Source organism: Denticeps clupeoides, chromosome 12 (assembly GCF_900700375.1).
Source record: "Denticeps clupeoides chromosome 12, fDenClu1.1, whole genome shotgun sequence".
NCBI classification, from domain to species: Eukaryota; Metazoa; Chordata; class Actinopteri; order Clupeiformes; family Denticipitidae; genus Denticeps; species Denticeps clupeoides.
The window spans coordinates 9,445,942-9,468,399 of NC_041718.1; the positions used below are offsets into that span (position 1 = coordinate 9,445,942).

The following is a 22,458-nucleotide window of genomic DNA, read 5'->3' on the forward strand; positions in this document are numbered from 1 at the left end:
CTCCAGAATTCTGAGATCATGTCTGATCTGGACTCGTTTCTGTCACATCTCTCTGATCAGCATGCTTGTGAGATTAAAACTTTAATAGGTCTCTTTCCTTCTTTGTTTTCAGATGTGCCATCTTGTTGTAATGTCCTGTGCCATGACATTGACGTGGGTGACCATGCTCCCATAAAGCAGCATGCATACCGCCTCAATCCCACAAGGAGGGCCGCGATGGCAGCTGAGGTGGCCTATCTTGCTGATCATGGATTAGCAGTGCCCAGTTCTAGTGCCTGGAGTTCTCCGTGCATTCTGGTTCCTAAACCAGATGGCACTCATCGGTTCTGCACTGACTATCGTAAAGTGAATGCAGTCACACGACCTGACTCGTTTCCACTGCCTCGTATGGAGGATTGCGTCGACCGTGTGGGCTCAGCTAGCTTTGTCAGTAAGGTGGACTTGTTGAAAGGCTATTGGCAGGTGCCACTGACACCTAGAGCTGCTGAGGTCTCAGCATTCGTGACGCCAGATAGTTTTATGCAGTATTCTGTAATGGCATTCGGGTTGCGGAATGCACCAGCAACCTTTCAGCGTCTTATGACTACAGTGTTGGCAGGAGTGCCAAATTGTGAGGCGTACCTCGATGATGTAGTCATTCATTCGTCTACCTGGTCTGACCATGTGCAGTCACTCCACACTGTGTTTGACCGCTTGTGTAAAGCTTCGCTCACCCTAAACTTGGCGAAGTGTGAGTTTGCGAAAGCAACTGTGAGTTATTTGGGTAAACAAGTTGGTCAGGGACAAGTTCGTCCCCTTGCAGCTAAAGTAGTAGCCATCTTTGACTTTCCCGTACCAACCACTCAGCGAGAGCTGCGTAGGTTCCTTGGGATGATTGGGTACTACCGTAGTTTTTGTAAAAACTTCTCTGATGTAGTGTTGCCACTGACGAATCTGCTCCGTAAAAACACTGTCTTTGTTTGGTCTGCAGATTGCCAGAAGGCATTTGAACATGCCAAAGCATTGCTTTGTAGTTCTCCAGTTCTTGCTGCTCCAAACTTTAATGTTCCATTCATACTAGAGGTGGATGCAAGTGCTACTGGAGCAGGTGCTGTACTTTTACAAGAAGATGCAAATGGATTTGATCACCCCGTTTGTTATTTTTCTAAGAAATTCTTGAAACATCAACTGAACTACAGTACCATCGAGAAGGAAGCCTTGGCGTTGTTGCTGTCACTGCAACATTTCGAAGTTTATGTGGGATCAACTTCCATTCCAGTTAAAGTGTTTATTGATCATAACCCTCTTGTCTTCCTCACCAGGATGAAAAACGCCAATCAGCGTCTTATGCGCTGGTCTTTATATCTACAAGGGTTTAATTTGGAGATCAGGTACAAAAGGGGCTCTGATAATGTTTTGGTGGACACCTTGTCACGCTCCTACCAATAAATGTTTTTGATCAACAGTAAATGTTGATTTTTAGTGGTGGGGGTGTTACGTCCTGTTAATTTGGGTGTGTTTCTGTTCTGTGTTTTGTGCTGTTTGCAGGTGCCTGGTGATTGTAAATTGAGCCCACCTGTACCTGCTGTGGGACAGAGAGAATAAAAGGAGCCTCAGTCTCCTTTTTCGGGGCTGCGCTTGCCGTGCCATCCACCCACCTGCCTTCCTACCCTTTCCCTTTGACATCACTTCCGGTTTCCCCTGCGCTTCCCCTAGGAGGCGACGCAACTTGTTGTGTCGGCCTGCTTCGGTGTTTGTCTGTTTTTCTCTGTTTTCCTGTTTTGTTTGCTGTTATTCGTTGTAATTCGTTTTGTATGTATTTCTTCTTTATTTATAAATTTAGTAGTTAATAAAATACTTGTTAAAACTATCCGTTTCGTCTTAGTAGGTTTACGTTTGTGTCCTTTCTTTTGTTACGGGCCGGAGCCCCTAGACCGGTTCGTAACAAGGGAGACGTCCATGAGACATCCTGACCAGATGACTGAACCACCTTAACTGGCTTCTTTCGATGTGAAAGAGCAGCGGTTCTACTCGTGAGTTCCTACCGAATATCCTAGCTCCTCAACTTATCTCTAAGGCTGCACATGCTAACCCTATGGAGAAAACTCATTTCAGCTGATTGTATCCGCGATCTCATTCTTTCGGTCGTTACCCAAAGCTCATGAGGATTGGGACGTAGATCGACCGGTAAATCAAGAGCTTTGCTTTCTGGCTCAGCTCCCTCTTCACCACGACAGATCGTTCAATATCCGCATCACTGTAGACGCTGCCCCAATCCGCCTGTTGATTTCCTGCTCCCTTCCTCCTTTATCCGTGAACAGGACACCAAGATACTTAAACTCCTCCGCTTGAGGCAGGACCTCTGTCCCGACCCTGAGTTGGCAAGCCACCCTTTTCAAGTCAAGAACCATGGTTTCAGATTTGGAGGTGCTTATCCTCATCCCAGCCGCTTCACACTCAGCTAAGAATCTACCCAGCAAGAGCTGGAGGTCAGAGCCTGATGAAGCTAGGAGGACCACATCATCTGCAAAAAGCAAAAAGCAGATGAGATTCTCCTGCCACCAAACTTGACGCCCTTCACACCACAGCTGTGCCTAGAAATTCTGTTCATATAGGTCACGAACCCTCACTGGGAACAGGTCAGACTTACTGCCGGCTATGCGGACCAAGCTCACTCTCCTCTGATGACCCTTAACAAAGGGCCATCCTCCGCATACTCCTGGAGCTCCCCCAATAGGTTGCCCCTAGGGACACGGTCATAAGCCTTCTCCAAATCCACAAAACACATGTGGATTGGTTGGGTGAACTCCCGTGTTCCCTCCATCACCCTAGCAAGAGTAAAGAGCTGGTCCACAGTTCCAAGGCTAGGACAAGATAACATTGCTCCTCCTCAATCTGAGTTTCAACTATCGACCGGACCCTCCTTTCCAGTACCTTGGAGTAGACCTTTCCAGGGAGGCTGAGGAGAGTGATCCCTCTATAGTTGGAACACACCCTCGTGTCCCCCTTCTTAAAAACGGAGACCACCACCCCAGTCTGCTACTCCATCGGAACTGCCCCCGATGTCCACGCATTGTTGCAGAGACGTGTCAACTACGACAGCCCTACAACACCCATAGCCATGAGATACCAAGGACGGATATCATCCACCCCAAGGCTCCGCTGCTATGTAGCTGTTTGACTACCTCAGCACTCTTCTGCCCCGAGATTGGACACTCCATACCCAGCTATCCCGGCTCTGGTTCCTCCTCGGAATGTGCATTGGTGGAATTTAGGAGCCATGTAGTGATGATTACGAACACATTGTCTGTATAAACAAACTACTAAAAAGAAACAGCGAAAACACTGAACACTGCAAACACAAAACCAATTTAGCTGTTAGCATATTAGCATTCTTTTGTACAGAGATTGAGCCTGCGGCATTTTCCAAGATTTAGACTGAGAGCAGCTACTAACTCATTTTTTCATCATAATCTTTGTCGTCTTCTCTCTTTAATTGAGTTCTGTTTCAGCTAGAAGCTAAGAGCAAGCTTTTGCTGGACAAAGCTTCATTGGGAGAGTGTCTTACAGGAAGTTAAATGCAGGGGGGGGGGGGGGGGCATGTAGACATGGGTGGGGCTTGCAAGGCTGCCCAATCAGAACTTCCCATGGTGCTCTGCTCAAGGGACACATTTGTACAGTAGTGTGTTTTACTTTTAATATTGTGTAGATAAACAACTCATTACAGCCCTGTAATAAAATATATATAAAAAAACATTCATGTAACAGGTTATAAAACGTTTAAAAAGGTATCATAGAAGAAACAGCATTTTAAATGAATGCACAGTCTACACCGTCCATCTGACCGAGTACCCAGAAGCCCCGGTTAAATACCACCGTTCTTCTGGTCACATTCGTGCTTGCTTCGGCAGCACATATACTAAAATTGGAACGATACAGAGAAGATTAGCATGGCCCCTGCGCAAGGATGACACGCAAATTCGTGAAGCGTTCCATATTTTTTTCCTGGAGAGAGACACTAGATTCTCATAACTGTGTCCTGAACACTAAATGGTGCTGAAAAACTCCTTGTTACTCTGACATTGCATATACAGGTCGAAAATTGCATTGTGTTGTGTTGTGTTAAAAAGGATTTTTGGACACATTTACATTTACGGCATTTATCAGACACCCTTATCCAGAGCGACTTACAATCAGTAGTTACAGGGACAGTCCCCCCTGGAGAAACTTGGGTTTCAGTGTCTTGCTCAGGGACACAATGGTAGTAAAAGGGATTTGAACCTGGGTCTTCTGGTTCATATGCGAGTAGTGTTACCCACTAGGCTACTACCAGCCTTATAAACAATCTGGTGGCACTAAAAAAGGACAAAAAAAAGGACAAATCCAGTCCAAATTATAGTTAGTGCCATCTAGTGGAGGAAAAAAAAGTGCTTGTTGCAGAGCAATAGTATGTGCTGTTGTCTTTACCCAAAGCTCATGAGGATTGGGACATAGATCGACCGGTAAATCAAAAGCTTTGCTTTCTGGCTCAGCTCCCTCTTCACCACGACAGATCGTTCAATATCCGCATCACTGTAGACGCTGCCCCAATCCGCCTGTTGATTTCCTGCTCCCTTCCTCCTTTATCCGTGAACAGGACACCAAGATACTTAAACTCCTCCACTTGAGGCAGGACCTCTGTCCCGACCCTGAGTTGGCAAGCCACCCTTTTCAAGTCAAGAACCATGGTTTCAGATTTGGAGGTGCTGATCCTCATCCCAGCCGCTTCACACTCAGCTAAGAATCTACCCAGCAAGAGCTGGAGGTCAGAGCCTGATGAAGCTAGGAGGACCACATCATCTGCAAAAAGCATCTAGTGGAGGAAAAAAAAGTGCTTGTTGCAGAGCAATAGTACGTGCTGTTGTCTTTCAACAAACAGTGGAGATGAAACCATTGTTCAGTTTTTGGAATACTCTGTTGGCGTTTGGAACATTAAACTTCTTGTCTAACGGCTAATTAAATTTTGCCTGATTCCGATGCTTTGAAAAAGCACAGAGTAAACGTTTCACACAAGTAAATGCACAAGGTACAAAACATATCTAATTTTCTTTGTTGCTGAAATAGATTTTTTTTTTGTCGTCGTTGTCGTCCTCCTCTGCTTATCCGGGTCCGTGTCGCGGGGGCAGCATTCCAAGTATAGAATCCCAGACAGCCCTCTCCCCAGCCACCTCCACCAGCAGGACCCCAAGGCGTTTCCAGACTAGATTGGACATGTAATTTCTCCAACGTGTTGTGGGTCAACCCGGGGGCCTCCTGCCGGCAGGAAATGCCCGAAACACCTCTCCAGGGAGACGTCCATGAGACATCCTGACCAGATGACTGAACCACCTTAACTGGCTTCTTTCGATGTGGAAGAGCAGCGGTTCTACTCGTGAGTTCCTACCGAATATCCTAGCTCCTCAACTTATCTCTAAGGCTGCACATGCTAACCCTATGGAGAAAACTCATTTCAGCTGATTGTATCCGCGATCTCATTCTTTCGGTCGTTACCCAAAGCTCATGAGGATTGGGACGTAGATCGACCGGTAAATCAAGAGCTTTGCTTTCTGGCTCAGCTCCCTCTTCACCACGACAGATCGTTCAATATCCGCATCACTGTAGACGCTGCCCCAATCCGCCTGTTGATTTCCTGCTCCCTTCTTCCTTTATCCGTGAACAGGACACCAAGATACTTAAACTCCTCCGCTTGAGGCAGGACCTCTGTCCCGACCCTGAGTTGGCAAGCCACCCTTTTCAAGTCAAGAACCATGGTTTCAGATTTGGAGGTGCTTATCCTCATCCCAGCCGCTTCACACTCAGCTAAGAATCTACCCAGCAAGAGCTGGAGGTCAGAGCCTGATGAAGCTAGGAGGACCACATCATCTGCAAAAAGCAAAAAGCAGACGAGATTCTCCTGCCACCAAACTTGACGCCCTTCACACCACAGCTGTGCCTAGAAATTCTGTTCATATAGGTCACGAACCCTCACTGGGAACAGGTCAGACTTACTGCCGGCTATGCGGACCAAGCTCACTCTCCTCTGATGACCCTTAACAAAGGGCCATCCTCCGCATACTCCTGGAGCTCCCCCAATAGGTTGCCCCTAGGGACAGGGTCATAAGCCTTCTCCAAATCCACAAAACACATGTGGATTGGTTTGGTAAACTCCCATGTTCCCTCCATCACCCTAGCAAGAGTAAAGAGCTGGTCCACAGTTCCAAGGCTAGGACAAGATAACATTGCTCCTCCTCAATCTGAGTTTCAACTATCGACCGGACCCTCCTTTCCAGTACCTTGGAGTAGAACTTTCCAGGGAGGCTGAGGAGAGTGATCCCTTTATAGTTGGAACACACCCTCTTGTCCCCCTTCTTAAAAACGGAGACCACCACCCCAGTCTGCTACTCCATCGGAACTGCCCCCGATGTCCACGCATTGTTGCAGAGACGTGTCAACCACGACAGCCCTACAACACCCATAGCCATGACATACCAAGGACGGATTTCATCCACCCCAAGGCTCCGCTGCTGTGTAGCTGTTTGACTACCTCAGCACCTTCTGCCCCGAGATTGGACACTCCATACCCAGCTATCCCGGCTCTGGTTCCTCCTCGGAATGTGCATTGGTGGAATTGAGGAGCCATGTAGTGATGATTACGAACACATTGTCTGTATAAACAAACTATTAAAAAGAAACAGCGAAAACACTGAACACTGCAAACACAAAACTAATTTAGCTGTTAGCATATTAGCATTCTTTTGTACAGAGATTGAGCCTGCGGCATTTTCCAAGATTTAGACTGAGAGCAGCTACTAACTCATTTTTTCATCATAATCTTTGTCGTCTTCTCTCTTTAATTGAGTTCTGTTTCAGCTAGAAGCTAAGAGCAAGCTTTTGCTGGACAAAGCTTCATTGGGAGAGTGTCTTACAGGAAGTGAAATGCAGAGGGGGGGGGGGGGTGCATGTAGACATGGGTGGGGCTTGCAAGGCTGCCCAATCAGAACTTCCCATGGTGCTCTGCTCAAGGGACACATTTGTACAGTAGTGTGTTTTACTTTTAATATTGTGTAGATAAACAATTCATTACAGCCCTGTAATAAAATATATATAAAAAAACATTCATGTAACAGGTTATAAAACGTTTAAAAAGGTATCATAGAAGAAACAGCATTTTAAATGAATGCACATTCTACACCGTCCATGTGACCGAGTACCCAGAAGCCCCGGTTAAATACCACTGTTTTTCTGGTCACATTCGTGCTTGCTTCGGCAGCACATATACTAAAATTGGAACGATACAGAGAAGATTAGCATGGCCCCTGCGCAAGGATGACACGCAAATTCGTGAAGCGTTCCATATTTTTTTCCTGGAGAGAGACACTAGATTCTCATAACTGTGTCCTGAACACTAAATGGTGCTGAAAAACTCCTTGTTACTCTGACATTGCATATACAGGTCGAAAATTGCATTGTGTTGTGTTGTGTTAAAAAGGATTTTTGGACACATTTACATTTACGGCATTTATCAGACACCCTTATCCAGAGCGACTTACAATCAGTAGTTACAGGGACAGTCCCCCCTGGAGAAACTTGGGTTTCAGTGTCTTGCTCAGGGACACAATGGTAGTAAAAGGGATTTGAACCTGGGTCTTCTGGTTCATATGCGAGTAGTGTTACCCACTAGGCTACTACCAGCCTTATAAACAATCTGGTGGCACTAAAAAAGGACAAAAAAAAGGACAAATCCAGTCCAAATTATAGTTAGTGCCATCTAGTGGAGGAAAAAAAAGTGCTTGTTGCAGAGCAATAGTATGTGCTGTTGTCTTTACCCAAAGCTCATGAGGATTGGGACATAGATCGACCGGTAAATCAAAAGCTTTGCTTTCTGGCTCAGCTCCCTCTTCACCACGACAGATCGTTCAATATCCGCATCACTGTAGACGCTGCCCCAATCCGCCTGTTGATTTCCTGCTCCCTTCCTCCTTTATCCGTGAACAGGACACCAAGATACTTAAACTCCTCCACTTGAGGCAGGACCTCTGTCCCGACCCTGAGTTGGCAAGCCACCCTTTTCAAGTCAAGAACCATGGTTTCAGATTTGGAGGTGCTGATCCTCATCCCAGCCGCTTCACACTCAGCTAAGAATCTACCCAGCAAGAGCTGGAGGTCAGAGCCTGATGAAGCTAGGAGGACCACATCATCTGCAAAAAGCATCTAGTGGAGGAAAAAAAAGGGCTTGTTGCAGAGCAATAGTACGTGCTGTTGTCTTTCAACAAACAGTGGAGACGAAACCATTGTTCAGTTTTTGGAATACTCTGTTGGCGTTTGGAACATTAAACTTCTTGTCTAACGGCTAATTAAATTTTGCCTGATTCCGATGCTTTGAAAAAGCACAGAGTAAACGTTTCACACAAGTAAATGCACAAGGTACAAAACATATCTAATTTTCTTTGTTGCTGAAATAGATTTTTTTTTTGTCGTCGTTGTCGTCCTCCTCTGCTTATCCGGGTCCGTGTCGCGGGGGCAGCATTCCAAGTATAGAATCCCAGACAGCCCTCTCCCCAGCCACCTCCACCAGCAGGACCCTAAGGCGTTTCCAGACTAGATTGGACATGTAATTTCTCCAACGTGTTGTGGGTCAACCCGGGGGCCTCCTGCCGGCAGGACATGCCCGAAACACCTCTCCAGGGAGACGTCCATGAGACATCCTGACCAGATGACTGAACCACCTTAACTGACTTCTTTCGATGTGGAAGAGCAGCGGTTCTACTCGTGAGTTCCTACCGAATATCCTAGCTCCTCAACTTATCTCTAAGGCTGCACATGCTAACCCTATGGAGAAAACTCATTTCAGCTGATTGTATCCGCAATCTCATTCTTTCGGTCGTTACCCAAAGCTCATGAGGATTGGGACGTAGATCGACCGGTAAATCAAGAGCTTTGCTTTCTGGCTCAGCTCCCTCTTCACCACGACAGATCGTTCAATATCCGCATCACTGTAGACGCTGCCCCAATCCGCCTGTTGATTTCCTGCTCCCTTCCTCCTTTATCCGTGAACAGGACACCAAGATACTTAAACTCCTCCACTTGAGGCAGGACCTCTGTCCCGACCCTGAGTTGGCAAGCCACCCTTTTCAAGTCAAGAACCATGGTTTCAGATTTGGAGGTGCTTATCCTCATCCCAGCCGCTTCACACTCAGCTAAGAATCTACCCAGCAAGAGCTGGAGGTCAGAGCCTGATGAAGCTAGGAGGACCACATCATCTGCAAAAAGCAAAAAGCAGATGAGATTCTCCTGCCACCAAACTTGACGCCCTTCACACCACAGCTGTGCCTAGAAATTCTGTTCATATAGGTCACGAACCCTCACTGGGAACAGGTCAGACTTACTGCCGGCTATGCGGACCAAGCTCACTCTCCTCTGATGACCCTTAACAAAGGGCCATCCTCCGCATACTCCTGGAGCTCCCCCAATAGGTTGCCCCTAGGGACACGGTCATAAGCCTTCTCCAAATCCACAAAACACATGTGGATTGGTTGGGTGAACTCCCGTGTTCCCTCCATCACCCTAGCAAGAGTAAAGAGCTGGTCCACAGTTCCAAGGCTAGGACAAGATAACATTGCTCCTCCTCAATCTGAGTTTCAACTATCGACCGGACCCTCCTTTCCAGTACCTTGGAGTAGACCTTTCCAGGGAGGCTGAGGAGAGTGATCCCTCTATAGTTGGAACACACCCTCTTGTCCCCCTTCTTAAAAACGGAGACCACCACCCCAGTCTGCTACTCCATCGGAACTGCCCCCGATGTCCACGCATTGTTGCAGAGACGTGTCAACCACGACAGCCCTACAACACCCATAGCCATGAGATACCAAGGACGGATTTCATCCACCCCAAGGCTCCGCTGCTATGTAGCTGTTTGACTACCTCAGCACTCTTCTGCCCCGAGATTGGACACTCCATACCCAGCTATCCCGGCTCTGGTTCCTCCTCGGAATGTGCATTGGTGGAATTTAGGAGCCATGTAGTGATGATTACTAACACATTGTCTGTATAAACAAACTATTAAAAAGAAACAGCGAAAACACTGAACACTGCAAACACAAAACCAATTTAGCTGTTAGCATATTAGCATTCTTTTGTACAGAGATTGAGCCTGCGGCATTTTCCAAGATTTAGACTGAGAGCAGCTACTAACTCATTTTTTCATCATAATCTTTGTCGTCTTCTCTCTTTAATTGAGTTCTGTTTCAGCTAGAAGCTAAGAGCAAGCTTTTGCTGGACAAAGCTTCATTGGGAGAGTGTCTTACAGGAAGTTAAATGCAGAGGGGGGGGGGGCATGTAGACATGGGTGGGGCTTGCAAGGCTGCCCAATCAGAACTTCCCATGGTGCTCTGCTCAAGGGACACATTTGTACAGTAGTGTGTTTTACTTTTAATATTGTGTAGATAAACAACTCATTACAGCCCTGTAATAAAATATATATAAAAAAACATTCATGTAACAGGTTATAAAACGTTTAAAAAGGTATCATAGAAGAAACAGCATTTTAAATGAATGCACAGTCTACACCGTCCATGTGACCGAGTACCCAGAAGCCCCGGTTAAATACCACCGTTCTTCTGGTCACATTCGTGCTTGCTTCGGCAGCACATATACTAAAATTGGAACGATACAGAGAAGATTAGCATGGCCCCTGCGCAAGGATGACACGCAAATTCGTGAAGCGTTCCATATTTTTTTCCTGGAGAGAGACACTAGATTCTCATAACTGTGTCCTGAACACTAAATGGTGCTGAAAAACTCCTTGTTACTCTGACATTGCATATACAGGTCGAAAATTGCATTGTGTTGTGTTGTGTTAAAAAGGATTTTTTGACACATTTACATTTACGGCATTTATCAGACACCCTTATCCAGAGCGACTTACAATCAGTAGTTACAGGGACAGTCCCCCCTGGAGAAACTTGGGTTTCAGTGTCTTGCTCAGGGACACAATGGTAGTAAAAGGGATTTGAACCTGGGTCTTCTGGTTCATATGCGAGTAGTGTTACCCACTAGGCTACTACCAGCCTTATAAACAATCTGGTGGCACTAAAAAAGGACAAAAAAAAGGACAAATCCAGTCCAAATTATAGTTAGTGCCATCTAGTGGAGGAAAAAAAAGTGCTTGTTGCAGAGCAATAGTATGTGCTGTTGTCTTTACCCAAAGCTCATGAGGATTGGGACATAGATCGACCGGTAAATCAAAAGCTTTGCTTTCTGGCTCAGCTCCCTCTTCACCACGACAGATCGTTCAATATCCGCATCACTGTAGACGCTGCCCCAATCCGCCTGTTGATTTCCTGCTCCCTTCCTCCTTTATCCGTGAACAGGACACCAAGATACTTAAACTCCTCCACTTGAGGCAGGACCTCTGTCCCGACCCTGAGTTGGCAAGCCACCCTTTTCAAGTCAAGAACCATGGTTTCAGATTTGGAGGTGCTGATCCTCATCCCAGCCGCTTCACACTCAGCTAAGAATCTACCCAGCAAGAGCTGGAGGTCAGAGCCTGATGAAGCTAGGAGGACCACATCATCTGCAAAAAGCATCTAGTGGAGGAAAAAAAAGTGCTTGTTGCAGAGCAATAGTACGTGCTGTTGTCTTTCAACAAACAGTGGAGACGAAACCATTGTTCAGTTTTTGGAATACTGTGTTGGCGTTTGGAACATTAAACTTCTTGTCTAACGGCTAATTAAATTTTGCCTGATTCCGATGCTTTGAAAAAGCACAGAGTAAACGTTTCACACAAGTAAATGCACAAGGTACAAAACATATCTAATTTTCTTTGTTGCTGAAATAGATTTTTTTTTTTGTCATCGTTGTCGTCCTCCTCTGCTTATCCGGGTCCGTGTCGCGGGGGCAGCATTCCAAGTATAGAATCCCAGACAGCCCTCTCCCCAGCCACCTCCACCAGCAGGACCCCAAGGCGTTTCCAGACTAGATTGGACATGTAATTTCTCCAACGTGTTGTGGGTCAACCCGGGGGCCTCCTGCCGGCAGGACATGCCCGAAACACCTCTCCAGGGAGACGTCCATGAGACATCCTGACCAGATGACTGAACCACCTTAACTGGCTTCTTTCGATGTGGAAGAGCAGCGGTTCTACTCGTGAGTTCCTACCGAATATCCTAGCTCCTCAACTTATCTCTAAGGCTGCACATGCTAACCCTATGGAGAAAACTCATTTCAGCTGATTGTATCCGCGATCTCATTCTTTCGGTCGTTACCCAAAGCTCATGAGGATTGGGACGTAGATCGACCGGTAAATCAAGAGCTTTGCTTTCTGGCTCAGCTCCCTCTTCACCACGACAGATCGTTCAATATCCGCATCACTGTAGACGCTGCCCCAATCCGCCTGTTGATTTCCTGCTCCCTTCTTCCTTTATCCGTGAACAGGACACCAAGATACTTAAACTCCTCCGCTTGAGGCAGGACCTCTGTCCCGACCCTGAGTTGGCAAGCCACCCTTTTCAAGTCAAGAACCATGGTTTCAGATTTGGAGGTGCTTATCCTCATCCCAGCCGCTTCACACTCAGCTAAGAATCTACCCAGCAAGAGCTGGAGGTCAGAGCCTGATGAAGCTAGGAGGACCACATCATCTGCAAAAAGCAAAAAGCAGACGAGATTCTCCTGCCACCAAACTTGACGCCCTTCACACCACAGCTGTGCCTAGAAATTCTGTTCATATAGGTCACGAACCCTCACTGGGAACAGGTCAGACTTACTGCCGGCTATGCGGACCAAGCTCACTCTCCTCTGATGACCCTTAACAAAGGGCCATCCTCCGCATACTCCTGGAGCTCCCCCAATAGGTTGCCCCTAGGGACAGGGTCATAAGCCTTCTCCAAATCCACAAAACACATGTGGATTGGTTTGGTAAACTCCCATGTTCCCTCCATCACCCTAGCAAGAGTAAAGAGCTGGTCCACAGTTCCAAGGCTAGGACAAGATAACATTGCTCCTCCTCAATCTGAGTTTCAACTATCGACCGGACCCTCCTTTCCAGTACCTTGGAGTAGAACTTTCCAGGGAGGCTGAGGAGAGTGATCCCTTTATAGTTGGAACACACCCTCTTGTCCCCCTTCTTAAAAACGGAGACCACCACCCCAGTCTGCTACTCCATCGGAACTGCCCCCGATGTCCACGCATTGTTGCAGAGACGTGTCAACCACGACAGCCCTACAACACCCATAGCCATGACATACCAAGGACGGATTTCATCCACCCCAAGGCTCCGCTGCTGTGTAGCTGTTTGACTACCTCAGCACCTTCTGCCCCGAGATTGGACACTCCATACCCAGCTATCCCGGCTCTGGTTCCTCCTCGGAATGTGCATTGGTGGAATTGAGGAGCCATGTAGTGATGATTACGAACACATTGTCTGTATAAACAAACTATTAAAAAGAAACAGCGAAAACACTGAACACTGCAAACACAAAACTAATTTAGCTGTTAGCATATTAGCATTCTTTTGTACAGAGATTGAGCCTGCGGCATTTTCCAAGATTTAGACTGAGAGCAGCTACTAACTCATTTTTTCATCATAATCTTTGTCGTCTTCTCTCTTTAATTGAGTTCTGTTTCAGCTAGAAGCTAAGAGCAAGCTTTTGCTGGACAAAGCTTCATTGGGAGAGTGTCTTACAGGAAGTGAAATGCAGAGGGGGGGGGGGGGGTGCATGTAGACATGGGTGGGGCTTGCAAGGCTGCCCAATCAGAACTTCCCATGGTGCTCTGCTCAAGGGACACATTTGTACAGTAGTGTGTTTTACTTTTAATATTGTGTAGATAAACAATTCATTACAGCCCTGTAATAAAATATATATAAAAAAACATTCATGTAACAGGTTATAAAACGTTTAAAAAGGTATCATAGAAGAAACAGCATTTTAAATGAATGCACATTCTACACCGTCCATGTGACCGAGTACCCAGAAGCCCCGGTTAAATACCACTGTTTTTCTGGTCACATTCGTGCTTGCTTCGGCAGCACATATACTAAAATTGGAACGATACAGAGAAGATTAGCATGGCCCCTGCGCAAGGATGACACGCAAATTCGTGAAGCGTTCCATATTTTTTTCCTGGAGAGAGACACTAGATTCTCATAACTGTGTCCTGAACACTAAATGGTGCTGAAAAACTCCTTGTTACTCTGACATTGCATATACAGGTCGAAAATTGCATTGTGTTGTGTTGTGTTAAAAAGGATTTTTGGACACATTTACATTTACGGCATTTATCAGACACCCTTATCCAGAGCGACTTACAATCAGTAGTTACAGGGACAGTCCCCCCTGGAGAAACTTGGGTTTCAGTGTCTTGCTCAGGGACACAATGGTAGTAAAAGGGATTTGAACCTGGGTCTTCTGGTTCATATGCGAGTAGTGTTACCCACTAGGCTACTACCAGCCTTATAAACAATCTGGTGGCACTAAAAAAGGACAAAAAAAAGGACAAATCCAGTCCAAATTATAGTTAGTGCCATCTAGTGGAGGAAAAAAAAGTGCTTGTTGCAGAGCAATAGTATGTGCTGTTGTCTTTACCCAAAGCTCATGAGGATTGGGACATAGATCGACCGGTAAATCAAAAGCTTTGCTTTCTGGCTCAGCTCCCTCTTCACCACGACAGATCGTTCAATATCCGCATCACTGTAGACGCTGCCCCAATCCGCCTGTTGATTTCCTGCTCCCTTCCTCCTTTATCCGTGAACAGGACACCAAGATACTTAAACTCCTCCACTTGAGGCAGGACCTCTGTCCCGACCCTGAGTTGGCAAGCCACCCTTTTCAAGTCAAGAACCATGGTTTCAGATTTGGAGGTGCTGATCCTCATCCCAGCCGCTTCACACTCAGCTAAGAATCTACCCAGCAAGAGCTGGAGGTCAGAGCCTGATGAAGCTAGGAGGACCACATCATCTGCAAAAAGCATCTAGTGGAGGAAAAAAAAGTGCTTGTTGCAGAGCAATAGTACGTGCTGTTGTCTTTCAACAAACAGTGGAGATGAAACCATTGTTCAGTTTTTGGAATACTGTGTTGGCGTTTGGAACATTAAACTTCTTGTCTAACGGCTAATTAAATTTTGCCTGATTCCGATGCTTTGAAAAAGCACAGAGTAAACGTTTCACACAAGTAAATGCACAAGGTACAAAACATATCTAATTTTCTTTGTTGCTGAAATAGATTTTTTTTTTTGTCATCGTTGTCGTCCTCCTCTGCTTATCCGGGTCCGTGTCGCGGGGGCAGCATTCCAAGTATAGAATCCCAGACAGCCCTCTCCCCAGCCACCTCCACCAGCAGGACCCCAAGGCGTTTCCAGACTAGATTGGACATGTAATTTCTCCAACGTGTTGTGGGTCAACCCGGGGGCCTCCTGCCGGCAGGACATGCCCGAAACACCTCTCCAGGGAGACGTCCATGAGACATCCTGACCAGATGACTGAACCACCTTAACTGGCTTCTTTCGATGTGGAAGAGCAGCGGTTCTACTCGTGAGTTCCTACCGAATATCCTAGCTCCTCAACTTATCTCTAAGGCTGCACATGCTAACCCTATGGAGAAAACTCATTTCAGCTGATTGTATCCGCGATCTCATTCTTTCGGTCGTTACCCAAAGCTCATGAGGATTGGGACGTAGATCGACCGGTAAATCAAGAGCTTTGCTTTCTGGCTCAGCTCCCTCTTCACCACGACAGATCGTTCAATATCCGCATCACTGTAGACGCTGCCCCAATCCGCCTGTTGATTTCCTGCTCCCTTCTTCCTTTATCCGTGAACAGGACACCAAGATACTTAAACTCCTCCGCTTGAGGCAGGACCTCTGTCCCGACCCTGAGTTGGCAAGCCACCCTTTTCAAGTCAAGAACCATGGTTTCAGATTTGGAGGTGCTTATCCTCATCCCAGCCGCTTCACACTCAGCTAAGAATCTACCCAGCAAGAGCTGGAGGTCAGAGCCTGATGAAGCTAGGAGGACCACATCATCTGCAAAAAGCAAAAAGCAGACGAGATTCTCCTGCCACCAAACTTGACGCCCTTCACACCACAGCTGTGCCTAGAAATTCTGTTCATATAGGTCACGAACCCTCACTGGGAACAGGTCAGACTTACTGCCGGCTATGCGGACCAAGCTCACTCTCCTCTGATGACCCTTAACAAAGGGCCATCCTCCGCATACTCCTGGAGCTCCCCCAATAGGTTGCCCCTAGGGACAGGGTCATAAGCCTTCTCCAAATCCACAAAACACATGTGGATTGGTTTGGTAAACTCCCATGTTCCCTCCATCACCCTAGCAAGAGTAAAGAGCTGGTCCACAGTTCCAAGGCTAGGACAAGATAACATTGCTCCTCCTCAATCTGAGTTTCAACTATCGACCGGACCCTCCTTTCCAGTACCTTGGAGTAGAACTTTCCAGGGAGGCTGAGGAGAGTGATCCCTTTATAGTTGGAACACACCCTCTTGTCCCCCTTCTTAAAAACGGAGACCACCACCCCAGTCTGCTACTCCATCGGAACTGCCCCCGATGTCCACGCATTGTTGCAGAGACGTGTCAACCACGACAGCCCTACAACACCCATAGCCATGACATACCAAGGACGGATTTCATCCACCCCAAGGCTCCGCTGCTGTGTAGCTGTTTGACTACCTCAGCACCTTCTGCCCCGAGATTGGACACTCCATACCCAGCTATCCCGGCTCTGGTTCCTCCTCGGAATGTGCATTGGTGGAATTGAGGAGCCATGTAGTGATGATTACGAACACATTGTCTGTATAAACAAACTATTAAAAAGAAACAGCGAAAACACTGAACACTGCAAACACAAAACTAATTTAGCTGTTAGCATATTAGCATTCTTTTGTACAGAGATTGAGCCTGCGGCATTTTCCAAGATTTAGACTGAGAGCAGCTACTAACTCATTTTTTCATCATAATCTTTGTCGTCTTCTCTCTTTAATTGAGTTCTGTTTCAGCTAGAAGCTAAGAGCAAGCTTTTGCTGGACAAAGCTTCATTGGGAGAGTGTCTTACAGGAAGTGAAATGCAGAGGGGGGGGGGGGGGGGGTGCATGTAGACATGGGTGGGGCTTGCAAGGCTGCCCAATCAGAACTTCCCATGGTGCTCTGCTCAAGGGACACATTTGTACAGTAGTGTGTTTTACTTTTAATATTGTGTAGATAAACAATTCATTACAGCCCTGTAATAAAATATATATAAAAAAACATTCATGTAACAGGTTATAAAACGTTTAAAAAGGTATCATAGAAGAAACAGCATTTTAAATGAATGCACATTCTACACCGTCCATGTGACCGAGTACCCAGAAGCCCCGGTTAAATACCACTGTTTTTCTGGTCACATTCGTGCTTGCTTCGGCAGCACATATACTAAAATTGGAACGATACAGAGAAGATTAGCATGGCCCCTGCGCAAGGATGACACGCAAATTCGTGAAGCGTTCCATATTTTTTTCCTGGAGAGAGACACTAGATTCTCATAACTGTGTCCTGAACACTAAATGGTGCTGAAAAACTCCTTGTTACTCTGACATTGCATATACAGGTCGAAAATTGCATTGTGTTGTGTTGTGTTAAAAAGGATTTTTTGACACATTTACATTTACGGCATTTATCAGACACCCTTATCCAGAGCGACTTACAATCAGTAGTTACAGGGACAGTCCCCCCTGGAGAAACTTGGGTTTCAGTGTCTTGCTCAGGGACACAATGGTAGTAAAAGGGATTTGAACCTGGGTCTTCTGGTTCATATGCGAGTAGTGTTACCCACTAGGCTACTACCAGCCTTATAAACAATCTGGTGGCACTAAAAAAGGACAAAAAAAAGGACAAATCCAGTCCAAATTATAGTTAGTGCCATCTAGTGGAGGAAAAAAAAGTGCTTGTTGCAGAGCAATAGTATGTGCTGTTGTCTTTACCCAAAGCTCATGAGGATTGGGACATAGATCGACCGGTAAATCAAAAGCTTTGCTTTCTGGCTCAGCTCCCTCTTCACCACGACAGATCGTTCAATATCCGCATCACTGTAGACGCTGCCCCAATCCGCCTGTTGATTTCCTGCTCCCTTCCTCCTTTATCCGTGAACAGGACACCAAGATACTTAAACTCCTCCACTTGAGGCAGGACCTCTGTCCCGACCCTGAGTTGGCAAGCCACCCTTTTCAAGTCAAGAACCATGGTTTCAGATTTGGAGGTGCTGATCCTCATCCCAGCCGCTTCACACTCAGCTAAGAATCTACCCAGCAAGAGCTGGAGGTCAGAGCCTGATGAAGCTAGGAGGACCACATCATCTGCAAAAAGCATCTAGTGGAGGAAAAAAAAGGGCTTGTTGCAGAGCAATAGTACGTGCTGTTGTCTTTCAACAAACAGTGGAGACGAAACCATTGTTCAGTTTTTGGAATACTGTGTTGGCGTTTGGAACATTAAACTTCTTGTCTAACGGCTAATTAAATTTTGCCTGATTCCGATGCTTTGAAAAAGCACAGAGTAAACGTTTCACACAAGTAAATGCACAAGGTACAAAACATATCTAATTTTATTTGTTGCTGAAATAGATTTTTTTTTTTGTCGTCGTTGTCGTCCTCCTCTGCTTATCCGGGTCCGTGTCGCGGGGGCAGCATTCCAAGTATAGAATCCCAGACAGCCCTCTCCCCAGCCACCTCCACCAGCAGGACCCTAAGGCGTTTCCAGACTAGATTGGACATGTAATTTCTCCAACGTGTTGTGGGTCAACCCGGGGGCCTCCTGCCGGCAGGACATGCCCGAAACACCTCTCCAGGGAGACGTCCATGAGACATCCTGACCAGATGACTGAACCACCTTAACTGACTTCTTTCGATGTGGAAGAGCAGCGGTTCTACTCGTGAGTTCCTACCGAATATCCTAGCTCCTCAACTTATCTCTAAGGCTGCACATGCTAACCCTATGGAGAAAACTCATTTCAGCTGATTGTATCCGCAATCTCATTCTTTCGGTCGTTACCCAAAGCTCATGAGGATTGGGACGTAGATCGACCGGTAAATCAAGAGCTTTGCTTTCTGGCTCAGCTCCCTCTTCACCACGACAGATCGTTCAATATCCGCATCACTGTAGACGCTGCCCCAATCCGCCTGTTGATTTCCTGCTCCCTTCCTCCTTTATCCGTGAACAGGACACCAAGATACTTAAACTCCTCCACTTGAGGCAGGACCTCTGTCCCGACCCTGAGTTGGCAAGCCACCCTTTTCAAGTCAAGAACCATGGTTTCAGATTTGGAGGTGCTTATCCTCATCCCAGCCGCTTCACACTCAGCTAAGAATCTACCCAGCAAGAGCTGGAGGTCAGAGCCTGATGAAGCTAGGAGGACCACATCATCTGCAAAAAGCAAAAAGCAGATGAGATTCTCCTGCCACCAAACTTGACGCCCTTCACACCACAGCTGTGCCTAGAAATTCTGTTCATATAGGTCACGAACCCTCACTGGGAACAGGTCAGACTTACTGCCGGCTATGCGGACCAAGCTCACTCTCCTCTGATGACCCTTAACAAAGGGCCATCCTCCGCATACTCCTGGAGCTCCCCCAATAGGTTGCCCCTAGGGACACGGTCATAAGCCTTCTCCAAATCCACAAAACACATGTGGATTGGTTGGGTGAACTCCCGTGTTCCCTCCATCACCCTAGCAAGAGTAAAGAGCTGGTCCACAGTTCCAAGGCTAGGACAAGATAACATTGCTCCTCCTCAATCTGAGTTTCAACTATCGACCGGACCCTCCTTTCCAGTACCTTGGAGTAGACCTTTCCAGGGAGGCTGAGGAGAGTGATCCCTCTATAGTTGGAACACACCCTCTTGTCCCCCTTCTTAAAAACGGAGACCACCACCCCAGTCTGCTACTCCATCGGAACTGCCCCCGATGTCCACGCATTGTTGCAGAGACGTGTCAACCACGACAGCCCTACAACACCCATAGCCATGAGATACCAAGGACGGATTTCATCCACCCCAAGGCTCCGCTGCTATGTAGCTGTTTGACTACCTCAGCACTCTTCTGCCCCGAGATTGGACACTCCATACCCAGCTATCCCGGCTCTGGTTCCTCCTCGGAATGTGCATTGGTGGAATTTAGGAGCCATGTAGTGATGATTACGAACACATTGTCTGTATAAACAAACTATTAAAAAGAAACAGCGAAAACACTGAACACTGCAAACACAAAACCAATTTAGCTGTTAGCATATTAGCATTCTTTTGTACAGAGATTGAGCCTGCGGCATTTTCCAAGATTTAGACTGAGAGCAGCTACTAACTCATTTTTTCATCATAATCTTTGTCGTCTTCTCTCTTTAATTGAGTTCTGTTTCAGCTAGAAGCTAAGAGCAAGCTTTTGCTGGACAAAGCTTCATTGGGAGAGTGTCTTACAGGAAGTTAAATGCAGAGGGGGGGGGGGGCATGTAGACATGGGTGGGGCTTGCAAGGCTGCCCAATCAGAACTTCCCATGGTGCTCTGCTCAAGGGACACATTTGTACAGTAGTGTGTTTTACTTTTAATATTGTGTAGATAAACAACTCATTACAGCCCTGTAATAAAATATATATAAAAAAACATTCATGTAACAGGTTATAAAACGTTTAAAAAGGTATCATAGAAGAAACAGCATTTTAAATGAATGCACAGTCTACACCGTCCATGTGACCGAGTACCCAGAAGCCCCGGTTAAATACCACCGTTCTTCTGGTCACATTCGTGCTTGCTTCGGCAGCACATATACTAAAATTGGAACGATACAGAGAAGATTAGCATGGCCCCTGCGCAAGGATGACACGCAAATTCGTGAAGCGTTCCATATTTTTTTCCTGGAGAGAGACACTAGATTCTCATAACTGTGTCCTGAACACTAAATGGTGCTGAAAAACTCCTTGTTACTCTGACATTGCATATACAGGTCGAAAATTGCATTGTGTTGTGTTGTGTTAAAAAGGATTTTTTGACACATTTACATTTACGGCATTTATCAGACACCCTTATCCAGAGCGACTTACAATCAGTAGTTACAGGGACAGTCCCCCCTGGAGAAACTTGGGTTTCAGTGTCTTGCTCAGGGACACAATGGTAGTAAAAGGGATTTGAACCTGGGTCTTCTGGTTCATATGCGAGTAGTGTTACCCACTAGGCTACTACCAGCCTTATAAACAATCTGGTGGCACTAAAAAAGGACAAAAAAAAGGACAAATCCAGTCCAAATTATAGTTAGTGCCATCTAGTGGAGGAAAAAAAAGTGCTTGTTGCAGAGCAATAGTATGTGCTGTTGTCTTTACCCAAAGCTCATGAGGATTGGGACATAGATCGACCGGTAAATCAAAAGCTTTGCTTTCTGGCTCAGCTCCCTCTTCACCACGACAGATCGTTCAATATCCGCATCACTGTAGACGCTGCCCCAATCCGCCTGTTGATTTCCTGCTCCCTTCCTCCTTTATCCGTGAACAGGACACCAAGATACTTAAACTCCTCCACTTGAGGCAGGACCTCTGTCCCGACCCTGAGTTGGCAAGCCACCCTTTTCAAGTCAAGAACCATGGTTTCAGATTTGGAGGTGCTGATCCTCATCCCAGCCGCTTCACACTCAGCTAAGAATCTACCCAGCAAGAGCTGGAGGTCAGAGCCTGATGAAGCTAGGAGGACCACATCATCTGCAAAAAGCATCTAGTGGAGGAAAAAAAAGTGCTTGTTGCAGAGCAATAGTACGTGCTGTTGTCTTTCAACAAACAGTGGAGACGAAACCATTGTTCAGTTTTTGGAATACTGTGTTGGCGTTTGGAACATTAAACTTCTTGTCTAACGGCTAATTAAATTTTGCCTGATTCCGATGCTTTGAAAAAGCACAGAGTAAACGTTTCACACAAGTAAATGCACAAGGTACAAAACATATCTAATTTTCTTTGTTGCTGAAATAGATTTTTTTTTTTGTCATCGTTGTCGTCCTCCTCTGCTTATCCGGGTCCGTGTCGCGGGGGCAGCATTCCAAGTATAGAATCCCAGACAGCCCTCTCCCCAGCCACCTCCACCAGCAGGACCCCAAGGCGTTTCCAGACTAGATTGGACATGTAATTTCTCCAACGTGTTGTGGGTCAACCCGGGGGCCTCCTGCCGGCAGGACATGCCCGAAACACCTCTCCAGGGAGACGTCCATGAGACATCCTGACCAGATGACTGAACCACCTTAACTGGCTTCTTTCGATGTGGAAGAGCAGCGGTTCTACTCGTGAGTTCCTACCGAATATCCTAGCTCCTCAACTTATCTCTAAGGCTGCACATGCTAACCCTATGGAGAAAACTCATTTCAGCTGATTGTATCCGCGATCTCATTCTTTTCGGTCGTTACCCAAAGCTCATGAGGATTGGGACGTAGATCGACCGGTAAATCAAGAGCTTTGCTTTCTGG

At 46.5% G+C, this 22,458-nt stretch overlaps 6 non-coding genes across 6 annotated transcripts; all 6 read left to right on the forward strand.

Moving 5' to 3' along the window:
• The first annotated feature begins 3,874 nt into the window (after positions 1 to 3,874).
• LOC114801508 (U6 spliceosomal RNA) lies at positions 3,875 to 3,981 on the forward strand. The gene has a single exon (XR_003751546.1). It is a non-coding gene; the product is annotated as a U6 spliceosomal RNA (small nuclear RNA).
• A 3,270-nt stretch (positions 3,982 to 7,251) lies between these two features.
• Positions 7,252 to 7,358, forward strand: LOC114801509 (U6 spliceosomal RNA). Its single transcript, XR_003751547.1, has one exon. It is a non-coding gene; the product is annotated as a U6 spliceosomal RNA (small nuclear RNA).
• A 3,267-nt stretch (positions 7,359 to 10,625) lies between these two features.
• Positions 10,626 to 10,732, forward strand: LOC114801510 (U6 spliceosomal RNA). The gene has a single exon (XR_003751548.1). It is a non-coding gene; the product is annotated as a U6 spliceosomal RNA (small nuclear RNA).
• A 3,272-nt stretch (positions 10,733 to 14,004) lies between these two features.
• LOC114801512 (U6 spliceosomal RNA) lies at positions 14,005 to 14,111 on the forward strand. The gene has a single exon (XR_003751549.1). It is a non-coding gene; the product is annotated as a U6 spliceosomal RNA (small nuclear RNA).
• A 3,275-nt stretch (positions 14,112 to 17,386) lies between these two features.
• On the forward strand, positions 17,387 to 17,493 carry LOC114801513 (U6 spliceosomal RNA). Its single transcript, XR_003751550.1, has one exon. It is a non-coding gene; the product is annotated as a U6 spliceosomal RNA (small nuclear RNA).
• Positions 17,494 to 20,762: 3,269 nt separating this feature from the next.
• On the forward strand, positions 20,763 to 20,869 carry LOC114801514 (U6 spliceosomal RNA). The gene has a single exon (XR_003751551.1). It is a non-coding gene; the product is annotated as a U6 spliceosomal RNA (small nuclear RNA).
• Positions 20,870 to 22,458: the final 1,589 nt, after the last annotated feature.